The sequence below is a fragment of the Tauraco erythrolophus genome, chromosome 10, assembly GCF_009769465.1.
Source record: "Tauraco erythrolophus isolate bTauEry1 chromosome 10, bTauEry1.pri, whole genome shotgun sequence".
NCBI lineage: Eukaryota > Metazoa > Chordata > Aves > Musophagiformes > Musophagidae > Tauraco > Tauraco erythrolophus.
Genome location: NC_141474.1, coordinates 13347537 through 13359502, shown reverse-complemented (window position 1 = coordinate 13359502; position 11966 = coordinate 13347537).

The following is an 11966-nucleotide window of genomic DNA, read 5'->3' as shown; positions in this document are numbered from 1 at the left end:
TAGTTTGTTCCAACTTTCCAGTTTTAAAAAAGTTATTTGTTGCTGATTTGCTATGCAACGTATGATGATGCCTCCTCAGAACGTAACTGTAACAGTCACCGAGAAGAGATTAACGAAAATAAGTTGATAAAGTGGAGAAATAGTTGTCAGTCTAAATTCAGCTCTGATTCTATAAAGGCATAGCAGGTTTGAAAATTTTCATATTTTTTCTTTTGCTTTTTTGTTTTATTTTTTTTGTTTTAATTTTCCCTTTCCCTTTCCCTTTTCCATTTCTTTTTTCATTTTTCACCATAGTTCTGTCTCTATATGTAGCTTTCAGCATAATAGTGATCAGAATTTAATGGAAGTGATGCAGAATAAAGCGAAGTGAATGGCTACCTTACATGTGCAACTGCTCATGAATACTTAAGTTAAATACATAAACACATTCAGACAGTAAACACTTTTACGGTCACCCGACCAGAAAAGAGAAATGATGGGGCTGAGACATCACAAGATGTTTTAATCCACAAGAGTTAAAATTATGTATTTGTCAGATAACATAAAATAACAGTGTAATTAGAAAATCATGAACTTCTAGTGGATTGTCTATGAGTGGACCAGAAGGTTAAGTTTACTGAATGATTCATGGCAATTTATTTTCTCTGGTCAATGCAACAGCAAAAAATGGAACCACGTGTTCAGCTCTGCATGTCTTGTGTCAGCTTATTATTTTCCAGAATCACTGTCATTTTTCTAGCAGAAGGAAGAGATCTGTAAAGGGAAGCTTGCAGTCTATTGTCTCTTTTATAGAGACTGAAAATTTTATTCAAGTTATCATTTTCTTTTAGAAGAAAACAAATTAAAAACTCATAGATTCCTAGAATGTTTTGGGTTGGTAGGGACCTTAAAGATTGGCTAGTTCCAACTCTCCTGCCATGGGCAGGGACACCTTCCACTAGATCAGGTTGCTCAAATGGTTTGCACAAGTCCAGGCAGATGACATCTGTTGCTCTTCCGTTATCCACCAATGCTGTAAGCCCATAGTAGAAGGACATCAAATTTGTCACAGGTGATTTGCCCTTAGTGAAGCCATGTTGGCTGTCACCAATCACCTCCTTTTTTTCCCATGTGCCTTAGCAGAGTTACCAGAAGTATCTGCTCCAGGATCTTGTCGGGCAGAAAGGTGAGACTGACTGGTCTGTAGTTCCCTGGGTTTATAGGAGGACAGGTATAGGAGTAGGTATAAGACCATATAAAACTATATTCGCTATTATTTCTATGGATAGGTATAAGAATAGGCATAAGACTGTGAAATACATAGCTTTGTGAAATAGCTCTGTGAAACCTTTTTTTCCTCTTTCTAAAAATGGGGACTATGTTTCCTCTTTTCCAATCACTGGGAACTTCACTGGACTGTCGTGACTTCTCAACTATGATGGATAGTGCCTTAGCAACTTCATCTGCCAGTTCCCTCAGGACCTGCGGATGCACCTCATCAGGTCCCATGGACTTGTCCACCTTCAGGTTCCTTAGATGGTCTCGAACCTGGTCTTCTCCTACAGTGGGTGGTTCTTCATTCTCCCAGTTTCTGCCTTTGCCTTCGGTGACGTGGCTAGAGCACTTGCCAGTGAAGAATGAGGCAAAAAAGTCATTGAGTATCTCAGCCTTCTCCATATACCAGGTAAGCAGGTATCCCATTTCTTTCTGGAGAGGGCCTACATTTTTCCTGGTCCTCCTTTTATCACTGACATACCTATACAAGCTCAACACATAACATGAACTCAACACTAACTTTTAATTGCTGATCATGCGTTTGGTTCCTTTATCTGCAATCTGTGTTTTAAGAGTCTTAGTCTATTAGTCTCACTGAACCACATACAGATAATTCCTTTGCAAATGTTTTCATGCTGTGGCAGTTTTCACTTTGTCTTAATGTTAAATCAGAATGGTGGTAAGAAAGAATGCTACTAAACACGTTGCCTTTCAGATGACATTTAATACAAAGGTCTTGGTCATAAATATTCCTGTGACACTGTCTGAGATAATAGTGGTGGATTACCTCTGGTTACTAGAGTCAAAGTGAAAGTGCTTGGGTTTTCACTGAGTTGGCACACCAAGTGCTCTGGGATAAACGTCCATTTAAAGTACTATTAAGAAAGAGACTTACACCCTGTAGAGAGCAGTAAAGTGTGAGAGATTCTGTGGCACTTGTGAGTTGAACATGTAAGTACCACACATTTGTAAGACAATGAAATTCCTTTGTTTTCCTTGGTCTTAAACTAAGAATTAGACTTTGTTATCCAGCCACCAAGGCTGAAAAGCAGCCAGCTTCCTTAACTGCATTATACTTCCTTATTATTCCAAGGATTATTTTTTAATTCTCCGTCTCCGCTTACTCTGCCCCCAAAAAATAAAGGGTGTTGTCATGGTAAACATACACCACTACCATCATATTTTATTTTTCATTTCAGTTGTGAAGAAAGCCTTTGGAAGCTTAGCAATTGCAATTTCTGTGTATTTGTAGTTGACGAATGGTAATAACCGTGGATGCTAATTTCTGCAATGTTCTGAATACTCTATGGAGCACGAAGTCAGTCAGAAGACCCTTGAAGAAAGTTAACCTTTAGAATTTGGGCAAGTTAACTACAGGGAACTCATTATGTTTACAATAACAAACATTTCGATATTGGCCTAATTTACATGGGTATTATTCCTGAGCTGTTCCATACAGTGTGTGGGAGGCAGTCACTAAAATTATGATTCATTATCTTACAGGACCTCATGGTATATTTATGTATTGGAATTCATCTGTATTTAAGATGAACTGTTTTTTACACCATTGTTGTCCAAAGTCTTCTATCTTTAAGATTCTGTGAGAATATCTGTGTCTTGGTGTTTGTTTAACCCCAGCTGGCAACTAAGCTCCACACAGCCACTTGCTCACTTCCCCCTCGGTGGGATGGGGAAGAGAATTAAAGTGAGAAAACTCATGAGTTGAGATAAAGACAGTTTAATAAGTACAGCAAAAGCTGTGCGTGCAAGCGAAGTAAAACAGAGAGTTCATTCAACACTTCCCATCGGCAGGCAGGTGTTAAGTCATCTCCAGCAAAGCAGGGCTCCATCACACACTGTGGTTACTTGGGAAGACAAATGCCATCACTCTGAACATCCACCCCTTCTTTCTTCTCCCCCCAGCTTTATATGCTGAGCATGATGTCACATGGTGTGGAATATCCCTTTGGTCAGTTGGGGTCAGCTGTCCCAGCTGTGTCCCCTCCCAACTTCTCGTGAACCCTCAGCCTACTGAGGTGGAGTGAGAAGCAGAAAAGGCCTTTACTTTGTGTAAGCACTGCTCAGTAATAACGAAAACATCCCTGTGTTATCATCAGCACTGTTTCCAGCACAAATACAAAACACAGGTCCTAGCTGCTGTGAAGAAAATTAAGTCAATCACAGCTGAAACCAGCACACTTGGGAATTGTCAAGACTAAGCTTAAATAATTGCTGCCTGAGCTCATAGCATAAAAACTTCCACTTGCAGAATAGCTATTGACTGAATTTAGGTCATTTAGACACTAATCAAGTTGAATCTCACCAACTATAATGTTTAGCAACAAGAAGAGGAAAAGAACATTGAGCTGGCTAGATTAACACCAGTGCAAAATGGGTAATTTTGGCTTTTTTTGTTCGGTTGGTTTTTTTTAATACATTTTTTTTCAGATGTTTTCTTCTTGTTTTTTTCCTATGTCTTCTTTTCTGGCACTAAAACCAAAACGAGTGTAAAAAGCCTCTTGTATAGCCTTAGTTAGCAAGACAAGTGAAGTAAATAAGCATTTCTTAAGAAGTCATGAGGTCAGAGCCCACTATCAAAAGCACAACAGATGCAGCAGCAGCATTGGTCTGTGGACCTAATAATGGTTCCCACAAAACAACACAATTGCAAGAATAGCATTTTCCTAAATAGAAGTTTCTTGGAAATTATGGAGGCTTTATAGACATCCGAATATCTCTGCGTTTGTCTTTTACTCTCCTGCTTTGCAGCATTTGTAATCACCATTTTGAATGTACCTAAATATAGATAATTTTCATGATCTGGTAGAGAATGGCAGGACAATATCTTACTGCAGCAAGATAATAGAAAAAGCAATCAGAAGCTTCCTGTTGAGATAGCCCTTAGGATGGCCTAAACTGGCATAGAGTAAATGTGGATTTCCATGAACTATTCTCACTGCAACTCAGACAAGTTCCTCTGAACCCTAACAGGACAGACAATGAAGTATAGCAGTAACCAAGGCAATAAAGGCTAATAACACATAAGGAAAAAAAAATTAGCTTTCTCGTTCTGGGTTCTGTGCACATTTCTGCCCTCGTACAAATACTCCTTGAATCTACCCTTTACTAGACAGTGCAGTTAGCGATGGACAGCTGATATGCACAGTGATGACAGTGATGGGACAGAGTAGACAGTGGTGGGCAGACAGGATGGCAGAACAATTAGATAGGTGGTAAGCTAGAATGAATACCAATGTTGACAAATGTGATATTGACAAGATGAATAAACACAAATGATCGGTAAGAAGATAGAACACAAACAGACAATAGGTGAACTCCTTCTGGATTACTCGTCTAGAGCACCAAACTATGTATCCATGGGTAGGAATTCCAGATGATTGTATCAACAAAAAGACAAGAGTAAAGCAAGTGGATCAGCAAACACTGTGTTTATGCATTGTAGATAAGACCATCATGCTTTATCTGGGAAATTTTATCTTAGAACAGCTGTGATAGAACTTTACGATGCTGTAACCTGTAGCAAATTGTTTATTTACTCTATGAAAATATAAGTAATTACCTTGTACTGACAAATAGACTGCTGCATTTTGGTGTCAGGATTGTATGCTGTGTAAGAGGAATGGGATGTTAAAACCTCTTGATAGGAGACCTCAGATGATACAAGACAGAAGGAAATGTGGCAGAAAAATTTGAGCAGTGGATTTGGATCTAGTTTTCTATTTTGCTTTGGAATCCATTTCAGTATCTGCTTCTACAGATTTTTTTAAATTAGCTGTCTTTTATGTAAATAGCTGTCACATTCATCACCAGCTTCGAAGTCATAAATTAAGTTGTGGCCTCTAGGTAAGTACTCTGTTGCTTGCCAACAAAAGTGAACATGGCAGTTCAGCACAAAAAGCCCCTACGCAGAAGCCAAAGTCAAAATAGCTGCAATAAAAATTGCTTTCCTGATTTTATACATTGTGGGAAAACGCCTTCTACTGCTCCTCATGAGGAAAGCCATGGATTGTCTCTGCTCTTATTCCCTTGTGGCACTGTGTGAGTATCACAAACTCACTGTACAACCAGTCAAGTCATTTTCTCACCCCACATGAGATTGGAGAAGGTTTCTCTCAACAAGTTTGCAGCTTAGTTACAAGGCTGACAAACTAGAGCAGTGATGTAACTTCAGGGCTGCGTTTTTCTAAAAGAAGGAAACACCACATAATCTAGCCCTGACTTACTACTACTATCTTCCCCTTTGTCATGATGCAATACAATTGCTCTTTCTATGTCTACTGACTGGGAAAATATTCGTCTCCTTCTGTCACAGGTGGCTTTTTGTTCATTCCATCTTCCGCTCTCAAATGCCATGTTCTGTTTATCCCACACTTAGAGATCAGAGGGTTGGATAAGACCATTGGGGCGGTTTCAGTTGCACTATAATTACAAGATGATCATCTCCACTAATCTCTGAAGTGTTTTATCTCGTCTACATTGAACATAGCTTTGTTGATGCATCAGTGACTTCTTTTGAAAAGCTACTCTACTGCCTAATGGACTTTACAGCCAGATTTCTTTTTATGAATAAGCTAAAATTTACGTTTTTATATTATAGTTCATTACTCTTGACTCACCTTAAATAATGCCTTGTCTTTCCCCTGACAATGTTTCCTATCAGTAGCCGAGAAACTAAGTGTGTACTGAATGTCAGTGTATGTCACTGGTGTGTAGATTCATTAGAATTAAGTCCACTGTCACAAAATGAAAGCCACTTTCATTTTTCCCTTCCTCCTTTTTATATAGGTAGATACAAAAATCTGATAATAGAATTTTTTTAATCAGGCATGATTCAGTAGATTTTTGGCCTCACATGATCTGATTCACTTAAAAACTTTTTTAGTTAACCTATAATCATTGTGGGTATAACCTTGCTCCTGTGCATTTGTCTACCCTGAAAAGGTCAGGAAACAAGTGGTCTGACTAATGTAAAAATCAAGTTGTGTGTAAGCGTGTGTGTATTTGTATACACACACACACATCTACATGTATATACACTTTTTCATTCCTTATGCCTGCAGCACATCCCTTAGGCACTTAGCTGGAAATTATACGAAATATTTATAGACTCTATTATGTTCAGTTTCTGCCAGAACTATTTAGGGATCTGAATTAGCAATAAGGTTTTATTTCTGGGATAACCAATGGTCCAGTCTCATACTTCTTGAGCATCCAGAATTTTCAGTGAGATCAAGTAGATATCAATATGAAGAAAAAAAAAAAAAAGTACTGAGACCAGAATGATCAGATACTGTAATCTTTTTGGTTTATGCATATTTCCCTTAAAATGTTTGAAATCATGAGTTTTATTTTTATATTGAATTCCAATCTCAGCTTTTAAGATTCCTGTATGATTTTGCAGTGAGATGGAATTTTATTTCACCCTTATCCTAACAAATGAGTGAATAAGTGGAGAATTTTCTACTGAAGCCTTTACACAGTAAATACCTGCAGCCTGAACTCTTCCCTACTCCCTCTTCTCTTCCTCAAAATTGACAGAAATGGCAGCTCATTTTCAAACTTGTATTTATGGGTCCTTTAAGCAAACCTGATTTCTGTTCTTCTCCCTTCACTATTTTGCTGGTATACACTCTGTTTCTACACAGCTACTTGACATATTTACAGTGTCGGGAAGTGACTTCGGATTTGGAAGGAAAACAGAATAGAAAGACCTTATTTCTTGTCTTCTGTATACTCTGATAGTGGACACTTAAAGGTATGATGATGAAGCTATGGTGTCATAAGACTAGTCAGGGTCCATAGACTGTGCTGGAAGATGCTTTTGAGTTCAGAGATTTCAGCAGGAGACACCACCACTACTGTAGCAGCATCACGGCTCATTCTGGTGTGCAGCCTGGAGGCAGGGAGCTGCTTTGTAAGTGCTTATAACGCAGACACTGTGCTTGGGGAATAGCACATGGAACCCATGCGGAAGGGTCTCATAAAGCAAGCATGAGAGTTGTCAGGCCTGTCTGGTGTCTGATTACAAGGTGGTCACATATGGAATGAAATAATTACTTTAATCAAAGTAATATTTGTCCTAAACTGAGTTCAGTTTAAGGCTGAGAGTGGAATAAGGCCACTTCTATTTATCTTTGTACTTATGTCTTATCCCTTCCTTCTCCTCCTAATACATAAATATCTGAAAAATATGAACACATTTATCATCACAGCAACTTGTGTTGGGGAAAGGTTTCTGTTACAGAGGGTATCGGAAGCATAAACAGCCCAGACCTGCCTCGTCTTCAGCCTGCCAAATTGAATACTTGGTCAGGACAGACTCAGATAGAACAGTGCCTTGAAAGCCTTAGAACAGCTTACTAAGGCCCAGAAAATTATCTGTACAGGAGCCATGAGTGTTTCTGTAGGGCACATATCTCTAAGCCAGAAGGTATTTCCAAGGGAATGTCTCACATGAAGCCAGAGTCCTGGCTTTTCCTCCACTTAAAAGAAACTGTTCTTTAGCTCATTTAGGCACGCATCAGTCTTACTCTTGCTTAGTCTCTTTCTCTGTCTCTGAATTTTGGACAGTCAGTGTCGTGGGTTAGGTGGAAACCTCCCTCCCCCACACAGCCGGTCACTCCCCCTCCCCTACCCCAGGAATGAGGGAGAGAATTAAAGGAAACAGGGAAACCCGTGGGTTGAGATAAGAATGATTTAATACAGATGATTTAATACAGTGTAGGTGCTCACCACCCCCTCGTATGCGAAGCCTGTCTCGTCCCGAAGCTGCAATCCCGGACGAACGCGAGGCCCCGAAATAGAGAGGGGCAGAGAGAGAGAGAGAAAAAAAAGGAAAGAAAAACAGCAGAGCAACAGCGCAGCAAGCGCAAAAGTGCAAAAGCCCCTCTTCCCGGCTGACCCGCACTTTTATACTGGGCATGGCGCTGCATGATATGGAATACTAATTGGCCAGTTTGGCCCTCAGTCTTAAGTTCCACCACAAATCACAAGGGGAATCGTGTCCCCCTTGTCCCAACTATGCTCCTCCCTTATCCCGCCGTGCTTCTGCACTCCGGCACACTGAAAAGTCCTTGGAGTTTCACTTCCAACCACAAACATCAGCTTGCTATCAACATTCTTCTCAGAGCGAGCCTCTGAGTAAAACCAAAACACGGAGCTCTTCTAGCTGTTAAAAACTCTGTCCCAGCTAAAACTAGGACAGTCAGGAGCACAGCTTCAACAAAAGATAAAGGATATTTTTCCTGCCCCTCCTAAATAATCTGCAGCCTAGTAGAGCAATGTCTTAAAACAGGAGCAGAGCACTGACACATCTCCAAGTCTCAAATAAGCCTTAGACAGGGCTAATCCTCCACCCCCAACACGGTCTTTCTCTCTCTCTTACTTCCTTGATGAGTTCTCTAATCCCTCATCTCATGTACCAAAAGCATATAGCAACTCTGCTGGTATATCCTGCATTCAGAAAAGGACCTCAGACTAAATGAATCTAAGCTCTAAACAGAGGACAGGAACACAAACCAGTCTGTTTTCAATCCATTTTAGTGGCTAAATTGCAGTTGTGCTTGATTTGTGCCTTTTTGCACCACCTAATTCTTGTTGAATGTCATCTACTGTTTGTTTAGGTGCTGTAACATTTATTTGGGGTACTTAAAACAGTCTGAGTCATGCCTAGACTGTATGTCTGAGAACAAACAATGTTGGAGGCCTGATTCACATGTTCCCTTTTGAAAATTGTTAAGAATTAGGAGTGTAAAATAACATTAATGCTATCATATTGATCTTCCTTTCTTTTACTGAACCCATTACTCTCATGGAATATGTGGAAGAGAAGATATTTGATAGATAAGTTTTCAATTGTGCATGTACTCTGGTTTAAAATAGAACGATAACACAAAATATTTTACATGCTCAATAGCAAGATATTAGCCATATCAATTTCAACAAAATGTGTTTTATTTTCAGGGAATAAATGTTCAGTAAGTGATCACAGTGGTTGATAAAGCTGAAATCTGAACACCAAAGACAGTGATAAAACATAAACATCAACTCAATGTCAAGAAATTAATCTTTATGAGAATGACAGTTATTTTGTCACAATGGTCTATTCTCACACCTTTATTGCTTTTTGACTATTTGATTAACTATCTATACACAACCTTGTTTTCTTGTTCCCACATTCTTAACAATGTTTCAAAACACTATGTCTTTTTATGCTTTAACTGTTATAAAGCGTATATCTTCAAGTCAGATTTAGAGCAGATCTAATGAAAAAATTTCAAGGAAATTTGAAGCTCAGTTTTTCAGTTATTGAAAAGCTGTCTTCTGATTGAAAATAAAGATATTTTATTGGCATCTTTGTCCACTAGAAAATGGATAATTAATAAATCCAATGTTTATTATTATGTTTTATAAATAAGCTAGGTGAAGAATTTTGTCCCTAGGAAACTCTACTCATTAGTTTATATGTGAGCAAAGTGACCACTAATTAGTATTTGCAAACTCACAATAATATTGTTCAGCTGTTCAAAAAATATTTATGTTGCTACTAATTAAAATTACTTTGGAGTTTTAGGAGCATACTGCTATAGAGCACCTTGGCAACACCTCTTCAGTCTATGGTTCCATGCATTTTTCTATCATTCTTGAAAAATAATAAGCATTCTGCGCTCAAAAAAAAGGCCATAAAAAAAATTCCTTGTGTTATGTCATTAGAAAACTATTTTGTTCACAACTCTGTTTAATTATTGCCATAATGACAGTGATTACATGAAATTAAATCTGCATGGGATATCCAGTCTACAGTATTTCAAACATGAACTGAATTTTCTCAGTGTTACAATATATAAAAAGAGGAAAAAAAGATACTCTGTACATCCATAACATCTTTGGCTTGCTTTCAGCTTGGAGCCATACCACACAGCTCCACAAATGCTTGTATCAGCAAAACTGAGGAATTGTCAGATTTTTAATATGTGGGAATGAACAAATTTTCTAAAAAAAGAATCTAGAAATTCTAGAGAAATTGTCCATGCTGCCATTGAGATCATTATTAAAATTTTGCTATTTTAAAACATTCTGCTACTTACTTTAGAAACAATATGCACTAAACCACAGTTTATAAAACCACAGTTCTGCTGTTCTCTTATTTGAAAGTATTTAAATTGTGCAAAAGAAATATATTCTTACCCTAGCTATTAATGTGTATATATATTGTATATACACACACACACAAAAGGAGGTGCTGTATCTATATTTATAATATAGATGGTATCATTTGTATATTCGGGAGACATTGCATTTCTATGGAATCGAACCAAATTGTAAGCTTTGCTGAGTATCTCAGTGAATTGAAATAAATAGCTTAGGCTCTTCAAATTCCATTTTTATGCTCAACAAACCGTCACTGAGGCAGTAGTTTTGCATGGTTTATGACAGCTTCAAGAGATTCGCAGTTGTGCACTGAATGCATTCAATTATACTTAATACCAACTTTCAAAATTACTTTTTACCATTACCTCGATAACTTTAGTGTACAGGAAAGTGCTTTGTTCAGAGATAGTATGCTAATGTCATCTATTTGAACATAGATATATTCAAACAAGCTATTCCATATGGAGAAAAAATTGCATCAAGTACATATTAAATATCATAGGCCTTTTTTCCCCAGCATTATCTGGCTGAGCAGTTAACTACAGCGGCTTGGGAAGAGGTTGAGAAGGACAGGCTGAGCCCTGGGAAAAGCCCTGCTGCTGTGACAGAGCTTGGCCCCAGGGAGTGCGCATGAACCTTGACCACCAGGAACCGCCTCTTCTTTGTCACTTGGCCGTGACTCCAGCATCTAGAAAACTTCAGAGAAACACAGATTATTATAACACTACCTGAGAAAAACATCTAGGATGGCTGCCTCCTCCTGCTTTGGACAGGGCGAATGGTCTCTCATCGTCTACCTCTCAGCATGAACTTCAGTTGGAAACAGCTCCACTGGCCCTGTGCATGGGTTCATACTAGATTGCCCCCACGTGAGTAACTGCCCCTCAACAGCTGCAGGTGACAGTCAGTCCACATCTGTACTTATTTCATGTGCGTTGTTAAGGAGTCATCCCTCTTCTGTGTTTGAAAACGTGGAAGGCCTGAAACGCTTTAAAGCTACACACTGTATCTGCTCTCCTTTGGTCTCTGAGCCCGTCAGGACCATGACGTGGCAAACCTGAATATTAAAACACAGTTATTGTTATCAATGTGGACAAGAAAGCAATGCTTTAGAGTGTGCATTTTACAGTATATCACTTAAAAGGACTCTATCCGGTGTCTGTGGTGAGGTGCTGGCAGCAGAGGGCTGCAGTGAAAGCATATTTAAGAAAGGACAAAGATGCTTTATAGGTAGAGGAATGAGTAAAGTGTGAGGAACAGCCCTGCAACCACAAGGTAAGAGATAAAGAAGGAAGCAGGGGAGGAGGAGGTGCTCCAGGTGTCAGAGCAGAGATTCCTCTGCAGCCTGTGGAGAGGACCGTGGTCGAGCAGACATCCATGCTGCAGCCTGTGGAGGACCCCATGCTGGAGCAGGTGGAGATGCCCTGAAGCTCACTGCCTGCCTGAGCTGCGTCCCAGCCATGACCTTGGCTGGTCCTGCACCTCCATGATTCTCACCTCAACCAGCTGGCTCAGCCACCTGCCTTGGCCAGAGCCTGGCT